General features: G+C 39.0%; 1 pseudogene; it reads left to right on the top strand.

The window, feature by feature from the left end:
- Positions 1-9,902: 9,902 nt before the first annotated feature.
- On the top strand, positions 9,903-11,340 carry LOC145051795 (nucleolar GTP-binding protein 1 pseudogene; annotated as a pseudogene).
- Positions 11,341-11,406: the final 66 nt, after the last annotated feature.

The raw sequence follows: 11,406 nt of genomic DNA, 5'->3' as shown, positions 1-11,406 counted from the left end.
ATGCAAAGTTTATCCTTTTTCGCAATGTTTGACAAAGCATAAATCATAAGTTTTTAGAATGTATAAAACGGTTTAGCAATGAAGAATACTTTGGAGTTACTAAATACTTTGTATAAATCTATTGCATGCAAAGTATGACAAGAGTTTTCACATAGTAGTACTAAATCACAAGTGATTCATTTGATAAAAACGAGTAAAGTGAAATTCTATGAAATACACAATAATAACCGTATGTTTACTTGTATTCCCCCCCTTAAAGAGTGTAGAAAGCATTTAAAAATGTATTTAAAGAGTGTTTGTAGGGGTATGAACTCACTTGGAAGTTTGAAGATAGCGAGATGGAAAACCGGGCAGAGTTTCGTCTCGGGAAGCGGATTTTTCTCGGGATTCTCGAGAATCTCGGGAGTAAAATCGACCTTCGGGACTTGAGCAAAAATGACCAGGGCTTCGGGTTTGAACGGGCACGGAAAACGAGGCAAAACGCAAGAGAAGTGAGAAGAAATGAGCAATTTTTCCGGAGACCCTCGCATCCCTTTTATAGGGGGTCTGAGAAGCCTCGGTATGCGGGGCGTACGCTCGTACGCAGCGCGTACGCGTACGTCATGCATGAGTGAGTCCTCGACTGCCTCAGCTTCGGATGGGACGGCGGGTCGGATGGGACGGCGGGTCGGATAGGACGGCGGGTCGGACGGGGCGACGGGTCGGTAGCTTCGCATAGGGGCGACGTGGACGGACCGAGACCAAGGCCTTCGGGTACGCGGGGCGTACGAGGGTACGCAGCGCGTAACCCGGATGAGGACGCTGACTCCTCCTTCGGATATTACCGAATTTTGATATAAATTTATATATAATTTATTTAATAAACTTCAAAAAATCATATCTTCTTCATACGAACTCCGTTTTCGACGTTCTTTATATCCACGCGTAGGTGAGACTAAGATCTACAACTTTCGTTTAAATTCCGTTGGCAAATTATGAAATTATTTTTATTATTTATTTATTAAAATGACGTGATTAAGGAATTTCTTTAAAAATTCATAACTTCTTTATCTGACGTCGGTTGTTGCCAGACTTTTTACCGCTGAAATACCATTGACGAGACCTTCGATTCTCGTTTAGGTCATTCTGGCCAAAAGTCGCTCGATCTCCGATTCGAGTTTTTAGCTGTCTGCTGCTAAGCCGAACTTGGAAAATTTTTAACTTCAATATACGAAGCCGGATTCGGGCGTTCTTTTTACGTACGATCATGGTTTAATGACATTTAAACATAGAGGAAATTTAAATAGAACTTTTTGGACATTTTATTATCAAAGTTAATTTTATTAACTCAAAAGTGGTTACAATACTTGACTTTTTAGGTCATTACAAAGAGTTGAAATATCGGGTTGTTACATCGGCTAACCATGCTAAACGCAAAATCCACATCAAGGCGAGTACATGTCATAGTGTACATGATCGAGCCAACAACAGAAGCATATGGCACTCGATTCATTTCTGCTATCTCGGCATCAGTACTCGGGCTCTGAGTCTTACTCAGCTTGATATTGCTTTGGATTGGCAGTTCCCCTTTCTTGGAATTCTCCATGCTAAAACGTTTTAACACCTTGTCCAAGTAAGTACTTTGATTAAGTCCTATTAGTCTCTTACTTCTGTTTCTCAATATCCTTATCCCTAGAATATAAGCAGCTTCACCTAGGTCCTTCATAGCGAAAAACTTCCCAAACAAGGACTTAACCTCCTGCAAGCTCATGATGTCGTTTCCTATGAGTAGTATGCCATCCACATACAAAACTAGAAAGATAACTATACTCCCACTAGCATTGACATACACACATGGCTCATCATCGCTTCTCAAAAAAACCAAACACTTTGACTTTCTCATCGAAACAAAGATTCCATCTGTGAGACGCTTGTTTCAATCCATAAATGGATTTCTCAAGCTTGCATACTCTATTGGGGTATTTGGCATCCACAAAACCTTCTGGATGACACATGTAAACATCTTCAGCCAGCTTCCCGTTATGGAAAGCGGTTTTGACATCCAACTACCAAATTTCATAATCATGAAACGTAGCGATGGCCAACATAACCCCAATAGACTTGATCTTGGCCACTGGTGAGAAGGTTTCATCATAGTCAACCCCATGGGTTTGAGTAAAGCCCTTCGTAACTAGTCGTGCCTTGAACGTATGCACTTTCCCATCCATGTTGGTGTTCTTCTTGAAGATCCACTTGCACCCAACCATCTTGCAACCTGATACATTGTCAACCAAGTTCCAAACTTGATTTTCATACATGGACCGAATCTCGCTGTCCATAGCCTCCTTCCACTTTGCAGACTATGGGCCCGCCATGGCTTCCTTGTAGTTGTAAGGTTCATCTAAATTTATCATTGCACTATCACTGATAAATGTATCACCTTCAGCTGTTATATGGAAACCATACAACACATGTGGAAAACTAACTCTACTAGAACGTCTTAGAGATAAGGACTCATCAACTGATTCAACAGGAATCTCTTCCTAAAGTTGAGTGCTAGTATTAGAGGTTCCTTCATCACCTGACTCTTGAAGCTCTTCAAAATCAATTTGCCTCCAACTGTCCTCTTGGCATACGAGTTCTCTCTCGCGGAAAACCCTTCTCCTTGATAAGAAGACAACATTTTCACTCGGTCTGTAGAAGAGATATCCAAAAGATTTATGCGGGTAGCCGATGAAAATACACCGCTCACTGCGAGGTTCAGGATTTTCGTGAGTCTCTCGTGTTACGAAAGCCTCGCAACCCCAAACCTTGATATGTGCCAACGAGGAAACCTTCCTTGTCCACATCTTGTGAGATGTTTTGGCAACTTTCTTAGTTGGGACTAGATTAAGGATATGGGCAGCAGTTTCTAAGGAATACCCCCATAATGAGATAGGTAATGAAGCTCGACTCATCATGGAACGATCGATGTCCAACAAGGTTTGGCAGCGCCTCTCAGCCACACCATTGAACTACGGTGTCCTAGATGGTGTCAATTGTGAAACAATTCCACATTCCCTGAGATAGTCGTGGAACTCGATACTAGGATACTCACCACCCCTATCGGATCTGGGCATCTTTATTATCCTGCCCAGATGATTATCCACTTCTTTTTTAAACTCTTTAAACTTTTCAAAGGTTTTCCACTTGTGCTTGATTAAGTAGATATACCTAAATCTGCTATAATCGTCGGTGAACGTAATATAGAAGCGGTTAGCATCCCTTTCGGTGGATCTGAAGGTCCCATAAACATCAGTGTGTATGAGATCCAACAATCCCTCACCTCTTTCACAAGTACTAGTGAAAGGTGATTTAGTCATCTTTCCAAGCAAACAAGATTCACATGTATCATCCGACCTTAGGTTAAATGACTCCAACACTCCATTCTTTTGGAGTTGGGCTATGTACTTCTTGTTGACTTGTCCAAGACGATGTGACATCTCCATTTTCACATCCAGAAAAGATCGATTTTGTTTATGCTTTATAAAAATCAGAGTACCTCTTTTAATAAAAATGTTGCGGAATTTGTTCCCAGTAAAACATGATAAATACGTTATCAAAGCATTTCCGAAGAAATGTATTTTTATTCATTTGAAAACATTTAGGATGTCATTGTCAATATAGAAACATAAGCATAAACAGAACTTACATTCATTTACACTAGTGATCCACATCTCTTTAATCTCTCAGTGTAATGTAATTTCATATCGACACCTGTGATACAAATAAGCTTGAGTGGGTCAGGTTGGGGAACTTGTGAGTATATAGGGTTTTCAACCCACAATAATTTAATTATTATGTTTAAACATCAAACAATCAACCCAATTACCCATCCCCATTATCTTCCTTACTCTTAAGGTCTACCCTAAGAGCCATCTATCCTGCATTCGTTCATTCCGAAGTCCATTGCTTTCAGGGTTTATATGACAGGCACAAAATCCATAGCTGCCAATGCTCGTTCATAAAGCACTAATTCCATAACTGCTAAAGTTCATTCATCGGGTACTAAATCCATAGCTACCAATGTTTATCTAATAGGTACTAAGTCTATAGCTACCAACGTTTATCTAACAGGTACTAAGTCCATAGCTACCAACGTTTATTTGATAGGCACTAAGTCCATAGTTGCCGATGTTATTTGTTAGGCACAAAGTCTATAGCTGCCAATGTTCAGTCATATCATCTTTCATCTCTCATCATTCAACTACCCATGTTTTACCCAACATATTCGTAGATATAAAATACATATACAATTTAAATTATTTAAAACATGTATAAAATCATTCATCCAGCATAGATAGTAAGTATACAGGTTATATGCACACATAGCATGTAATTTATATAAAATACTTCATATCTATGTGTAAGATGAAAGTAAATATGCACTCACTTGTTAAAGTGATGATTCCAAACTCGGGCAGCGCTTCGCTTTTACCAATTATATTTTCCTTCGACGAAACCTAGCATTATTATTGCTAAGTTTTAGTCTAATCTTTATTGCGACTAATTATTAGTCTAGATTCATCAATAACTCAAAGTCTACTTTCATGATCTATCAAGTAAGGAACAACCAGGTTGGATCATATCGGAGGTAGGGTCTGTTTCGTATACGAAGTATACTGTCTGGAAATCCCACTTTAAATACCTTACTAAATCACAGCATATACATCATTCCCGTAAGTAGATCAATTAGTATAACGACTTTGAATCACTGATAAATCTTATTTCTAGGTTCATAATAACAATATTATATTTAAATATAATCTATATTTAAAGTAGGGTAGGCGTATCTCACTTACCACTGATGGGTTTTGAGCACTACAACATTCCTATGGTGTACATGCTACCCAAATGCTTTGGATCTAGGTTTTTCTCAAGTTATACATGCAATCTGATTATCCAAAGCATAAACCCTAATTTAGCATACAATTTCGAGATCTATAACCAAAACAAAGTTATATGAATTCCTTTTCCTTATAACTTGTAATCTTGACCTTCAAGAGCTTAGTGCCTCAATTATTTCACCTCTAATGAGTCACAAACACCAAGTAGCAATTGGAAGATTATGAGAGAGAGGATGAGGCTCTAAAAATCGGCTAGGGTTCTATATGAAAGCATCGACCGGTTTCAAGGAGCCAAGGGGTTCCTTATATTGTTGAGGATCTTAGGGTGTTAGACGGAAACCCTAATTTGATTGCTTAAGCCTTAAGCAGTCCATGGAAACCTTCTGGAAGGCACCCTTGGATGAAATCTTCTATGGGCTTCCCATAGATTTTGTCCAAGCCTCTCCAAGCCGATCCAGCAGCCTAGTTTGCAACTATCAATGATTTGCACAACCAGTACCCTTGCTTTTAATCACTTCCTTTAATCATAAAATTAATTCCAAATTAATTTATGATTAATACTAATTAAATAATATGATTTCTCAATTAATATATTATTCTCATAATATATTAATAAATCACAATTAACCTATTTCTCCATAATTCATCTTATCAAATTGCTATGGTGAGGGTAACCCAAAAGGACCATACTACTATCGGGTCAAGTACATACCAATTATAGTTATGGGCTTAGACACGTAATCAAACAGTATCATGATATGCTGCAGGATGATATCAAGGAGTTTGTGAGTATTTCAGGGTGCGAGACCCTGAATGATATGATTTCTAGAGCCTGAGAGTGGGAGATTGATTTGGAGCATATTGGGAAGAGGGGGTAAGATCAGGTGCATACATTGGAGGGTCCCGGGAAGAAACGCAAGACTTCTGATTAGCGTTTGAGAGGTTAGTGAGGTCGGAGTCAGTGCAACACGTGTAGGAAACTGCACGATGGAGTTTGTTGTTCCAAGCGTTTGGGCTGCTACAAGTATGGCAGGGTTGGTCACGTCAGCAAGGATTGTCCTCAGGGGGCATGACTGTTATGTCTTCATTGCGATCAGGTGGGCCACAAGAAGTCCGACTGTCCGATGTTGAGGGAAGGAGCAGTGAGCGCGCCTGCTCCAGCTACATTGAGGATCACCGATGGACGAGAAGGTAGGGCGGGAGCCCCAACGGAGAAGAGTTGAGTTTTGCAGTGTTGCAGGTATGTATCTTTTGCCTTCTTTCGGGTTATTTATATTAGTATTTATGGTTGTTGGAATCTTGCATCAGTTTGGGTAAGCATATATTCGTTTCATTTCTTCTCTCATGTTTGGGTGACATCTTCAAATATTGTTATATTTCATTTGCATACCGTGAATTATTGGTGGTTAATGAAAAGTCGTTTCCTTTTTTTGCTGGTATGGAGTGTTCAGTATTATCTTGGTTTATGGTCGAGATTGGTTCAGGGGCATTATGTGAAGGGTTTGCGGTCAGATTTCAGCATGGTGGTTATCCAGCATCGTCAGGGTTCGGTGGGTTCATCTTTGTGTTTGGGTTGGCTTTTGGAAGCGCTGACAGAAGTGGTCTATTGCTGAGGTTTTGCATTGAGCGTCAGCTACTTGCAATTCAAGATTTGAGTTTGGTATCATTTCAAGGCGTCTAGGTTATCAGTTTCGCTGGGATTCGGGAAGTATTCGTCTGGTCTTTAGAAGTTGTGCGGTCTTCTGGGGTTGGACTGGTGATGGAACACTAGCACGGGTAAGCACAGGTTGTCAGTAGTTTGGTCATTAGGGGGTAAAAAGGATTGGTAATCCTTCAAGTCTCATGTATCGTGAAGATGTATTCGAATCTGAGTGGGGGAGAATCACGCAGGTATTCAGGATTAATGGAATTAGGGTGAGTTTTGCATCCCCCGGGGAGGAGGGTGGCCAAGTGGTTGTCCGGAATAAGGATTGCGTGAGTTGGAAGATTGGGAAACTTTCCAACATTAGGTTCGCGTTTTCTTGGTGTCAGCTAGCAGTCTTCGAGATGGAAAAAATCCAGGGTGGGGTTCCAGTCATGATTCGAGTTCGGTTTGGGAGCTTGGTTATTTGTGTACTTGAATCCGAGCGGCATTCGGATTATTAGATTATCGGTAAGGATTTGGGTTGCGGTTATGGATAGTTGAAGTGTTGTAAGACTGCGGGGTGGCCCGTAACATTCACTAGTTTGCAGTTAGTGGGAGTGTTGTAAGGCTACGGGGTGACCCGTAGCATTCAATAGTTTGTAGATAGTGTAGGCGTGTTGTAAGACTGCGGGGTGGCCCGTAGCATTCACTGGTCCTGTGCAGCGGTGAAGGTGTGGAAAATTGTGATTTGCTCGCGATTTTCTTCGGATAGTTTAGGTCAGGATGGGTCAGCGGTGAGGCGTGTTCTAAAACACGTTTATTTTTAGCTTTCTCTCTCATGTGTTCTTCACACTCCAAATCTCATCTCTGTCGATCGTCTTCGTCTTCCCTCAAACGACCACATCTACCTTTGTCAACGACCAACAACGGCTACCAATCACCAATCCTTGATCGATCAATCCATTTGATCGGAAGAGAACAAAGAATAAAGAGATGATTATTTCAAATCAAATACGACTTTAATTCCATCATCGCCATCAATTTTCACCACATTCACCACCGATTTCTGCCAATCACCAGAACAACAAGAAACAGAATGCGAAGACGATGATGATTCCAATTTGAATGTTAATTCATCGGAGGACGGTGATGTCGATGGTGGTGTTGGTAGTTTAGGGACCTTTGGAGATCTGGTGAAGACTTTAATGACCAAATCTGTATCAGTCTTCGAAACATACCATCGTGATCTAAAGGAATTCAGGACGAGTTTGAGGAAATAGTCTGATTTGTTTCATGAAGTGGCGAGCCGTGCTGTGAAGGAATTACCGTCTTCCATTGACGTCGATACGTCGGCGATAGACGGGGTACTGAAATCAACGACGGATATGATTGCAATAGGTAATGAAGCTCTTCTTGCAGCTATTATTGTAACAGTAAATTGTGATGAAATTATTAATAATCCTGGTGTGAATTTCTTTTCAGGTGGTTGAACGATTGGGTAGAGCTGCAATAAAGGATGATAAAATTCCTGTAGGATTGATTCTATCATGTGAAGAAGATTATGCACATTGTTTTCTTTTCTTAGAAAAAGGTAATTTTATATTTAGTTATATTAAATTTATTTTCTTCATCAAAAAATATAAAGTTATGTTGAACCTTTCTATGTCCTACATTTATGTAGGAGCAGCAGTTTATAGTTTAGAGCTTCTACTCAATGGACTTGTTACCCAAAGATTGGAATACGAAAGGTTAGCTCTTGATTGATATGGTATGATGGATTTAGAAACGAATGGAATCTATTCATTACATTATTCATGAAGCATTATTAAATGAAGAATATTGGGTTTGTTTTTCTTTTCTTATAGTCGTTACATTATATCCTCTCTTTATTTTAGTTAATTTTCTGAAAATGCTTTTTCACATGTCAGATGGCAGCATGGTTGTGTGTAGAAGCTCAATGGGAAGCCTCATCCAATAGAAGTTAGTGATTTCTTGGAAAGTTAGCATTTGATCTGTTTCTTTTCTTATTCCTTTCTAAATGCTTATGTTATAGATGTTGACATGTCGAATCTGAAAATGATTCTTTGATAGCATATAAAGTAATGATTGATTATGAAGAATACAAAGTGTATAAGTTACATATGATCAAAACTCACTATCTGAAATACTACAAAAATAGTTAATTCAAATCTGAATGCCACATCTTACTTACTATTTGGTCTTTAAACTTGCATATGAGATGCTTCTTTTGTTTAAATCATTAATGGTTTCTTTCTCTTTGTGCAGGAGTATAAAGCTTTGAAGAAAATATTTTTAGGACAGGATAGTAACTTGTTGCAGTGCTCCTGTCTTGTTGCTGTAAGCCTTTTGAAAATCCACTTTAAACTTCTTTTTTCTAAATTAATGACTATTTGGCCCAGAACCAAACCAAATGTTTGACCGAACAACATCCAATCTATTTCCTATTGATTTTTGCTTTTACTCACTTAATTTTTATACAATACAATCTCTAAAACACCCTAATATGATTTCCTACCATACTCGGGCAGCTAATAAAACAACTAGCCCAGGCCCATCAACGAAAACCTAATTTTTTAATATATATATATATATATATATATATATATATATATATATATATATATATATATATATATATATATAACACTACTAGAAAACAAGCCTTTAATGACATGCAATTTATGATACGCACAGATTTACGATATGCAAAAGCGTGTGACGTAAAAATAATGTCATCTCTCCTAAAATTTAAAGGATTTAGGACGCGTATTTTTGCGTGCCCTAAAATTAGTGTCTAATAAAAAAAACACGGAGGGCACCTTAAATAAAATGTGTGTCGTCTAACCATGTCGTTTTATAAATTTTAATGAAACGCGCGTTTGCATCAAGGGGGGAAATGAAATCCCAAAAATTAAAAATCCCCACTTTGTTTCCACGGGCTGAAAACCCTAGCTCGTCCCTATCGAAAACGCCCTTTCTTTCTTTCTTTCTTCTCTCTCAATTCTCAAACCTCCATCGCTTCACTTCTCTACATCTGCTCTCCAATTTTGCATCTCCAGCATGATCCTCCCACAGCTTCGCATCTTCGTCACTTGTTCCCATAACTTCTCCACATTTGCTCTCCAACTTCTGCTCAGCTTTCTCTGTACGCCCGATTCTTTTTCGACGACCAGAGATTGAGACATTGTTGGTGGACCAAGCAAGGCCATCCATCGCTAGGTAGACCCTAACACCACCCACCTCCGACCACAACTCCTTCTCCCATTCTTTATTCCCTCTATGATGAACCTCCCCCAACCTGCAATGTGGGAGCAATGGTGGGTACCAAATCGTCATGGTCGCGATCGAGAAGCAAACTTAAAACCACGTTGCTGGTGGCTACTAGATCTACCATGGTTAATCAACCCAGTCTTTGTCTCAGGTTCATATTTTTTTAGGTTATTCTTCCATTAAAGAACTTACTATGCTTAGATCATTGATAATTTTTGTTTCTTTTTTTATAAATATGTTTGCGTTGATTGAGGTTTTGAGTTAATTGGTAATTGTTTAATGTTTTAATGAATTGTCTCGATCGAGAACCGGTTTAAGTCAATGTTGTTCAATCGGAGCAGTTGTTTTGTTCTTTCTTGATATCTCTGGTTCTTGTTGATACACTATAGCACAACAAGCCGCTCTTTTTCATAACATTAAGTCGCTCTTCATGAATAAGATCATAATCATTGTCTGTAACAAGACAACTTGCAATCATTGGAAGGGATTTCGGAAGATGATAAGAAGTTAGTTGAAGAGATGAAGTCAGAAGCAATGAAGATTTTAGTTGTAGAAGGTCAACAAGTGTTGTTGACCATGAGTACTTTAACCAAAGAAAGGGTAACTACGGTAAAAAATGCATCTTTTGAGAGGCTGTTGGATCAGAGAGTTGAAGTCAAAATGAAGTCAAAGAAAATCAACGAGTGTTTGAATCAGTTTCATGTTGCAATGCCAAAGCCATGTGATCAGAAGGAAAGACCTGTTTGCATACCTGAAAGTATTCTTGAAGCTAAAGCCATGGAAGCTGAAAAGGTGAAGAGGAAGCTCGAAATTGATAATGAGAATGAAAATGGTGGAGTGGGTGTTTATTCTGCAAGTTTGAAGAAACTTTATCTTTTAGCAGATGATGAATGGAAGGAAGATAACATGTATGCAATACTCGATGGGCATAACGCGTTTGATTTTATTGATCAGGATATTCTACAGAGGCTTGAGGAATTGGAGAAAGAAGAAGGGCTTCTTCAAGAATAGGGAGATGGAGAAGATGAAGAAATGGAAGGTGAGGATTTGACTCCAAAACAACAGAAAGAGCATAACAAAATCAGGAAAAAGAAAAGTATATTAATTCTTGAACATAGAATCAAGAAAAGCACAGCTGAAGACAGACCAATTTTTCCAAGAAAATTCGATAAAGACAAGAGATTTACATCTTAAAGAATGGAGTGACAGCTGTCATCATTAGGGCTTGATCCATCAAAAGCAATGTAAAGGGTGAGAAGTGAGTCAAGGGGTAGAAAGAGGGAGAGGTCATCTGATCATGGTGATGGAATGGATGTGGATGATGATGAAGGGTCAAATAAGAAGATGAAGATAAGGTCAAAGTCAAGGTCAATGTCGAGGTCAAGGTCAATGTCAAGGCCACCTGTGCATGAATTGGTTCTGGGTGAAGGGTATAAGGACTCAGCTCAAAAGCTGAAGGCATTTAAAATGGGAAAGAGTTCAGTTCACAAGAGGAATAAGGCTGCTAAAAAGGTTGAGGGAGATAGAGTTATCCTGACATTGAATTTGCTTTTCGGATAGGTTTTGTTCCATAAAAATGTTCCTATCAATAACTGATTTTATGCACACATTGGATTTTTCTGATTA

This window comes from Lactuca serriola, chromosome 1, assembly GCF_051521515.1.
Source record: "Lactuca serriola cultivar US96UC23 chromosome 1, Lser_US96UC23_V15, whole genome shotgun sequence".
Lineage (NCBI taxonomy): Eukaryota > Viridiplantae > Streptophyta > Magnoliopsida > Asterales > Asteraceae > Lactuca > Lactuca serriola.
The sequence above is the reverse complement of the archived record's forward strand: the minus strand, read 5'-3'. Positions and strand labels throughout refer to the sequence as shown.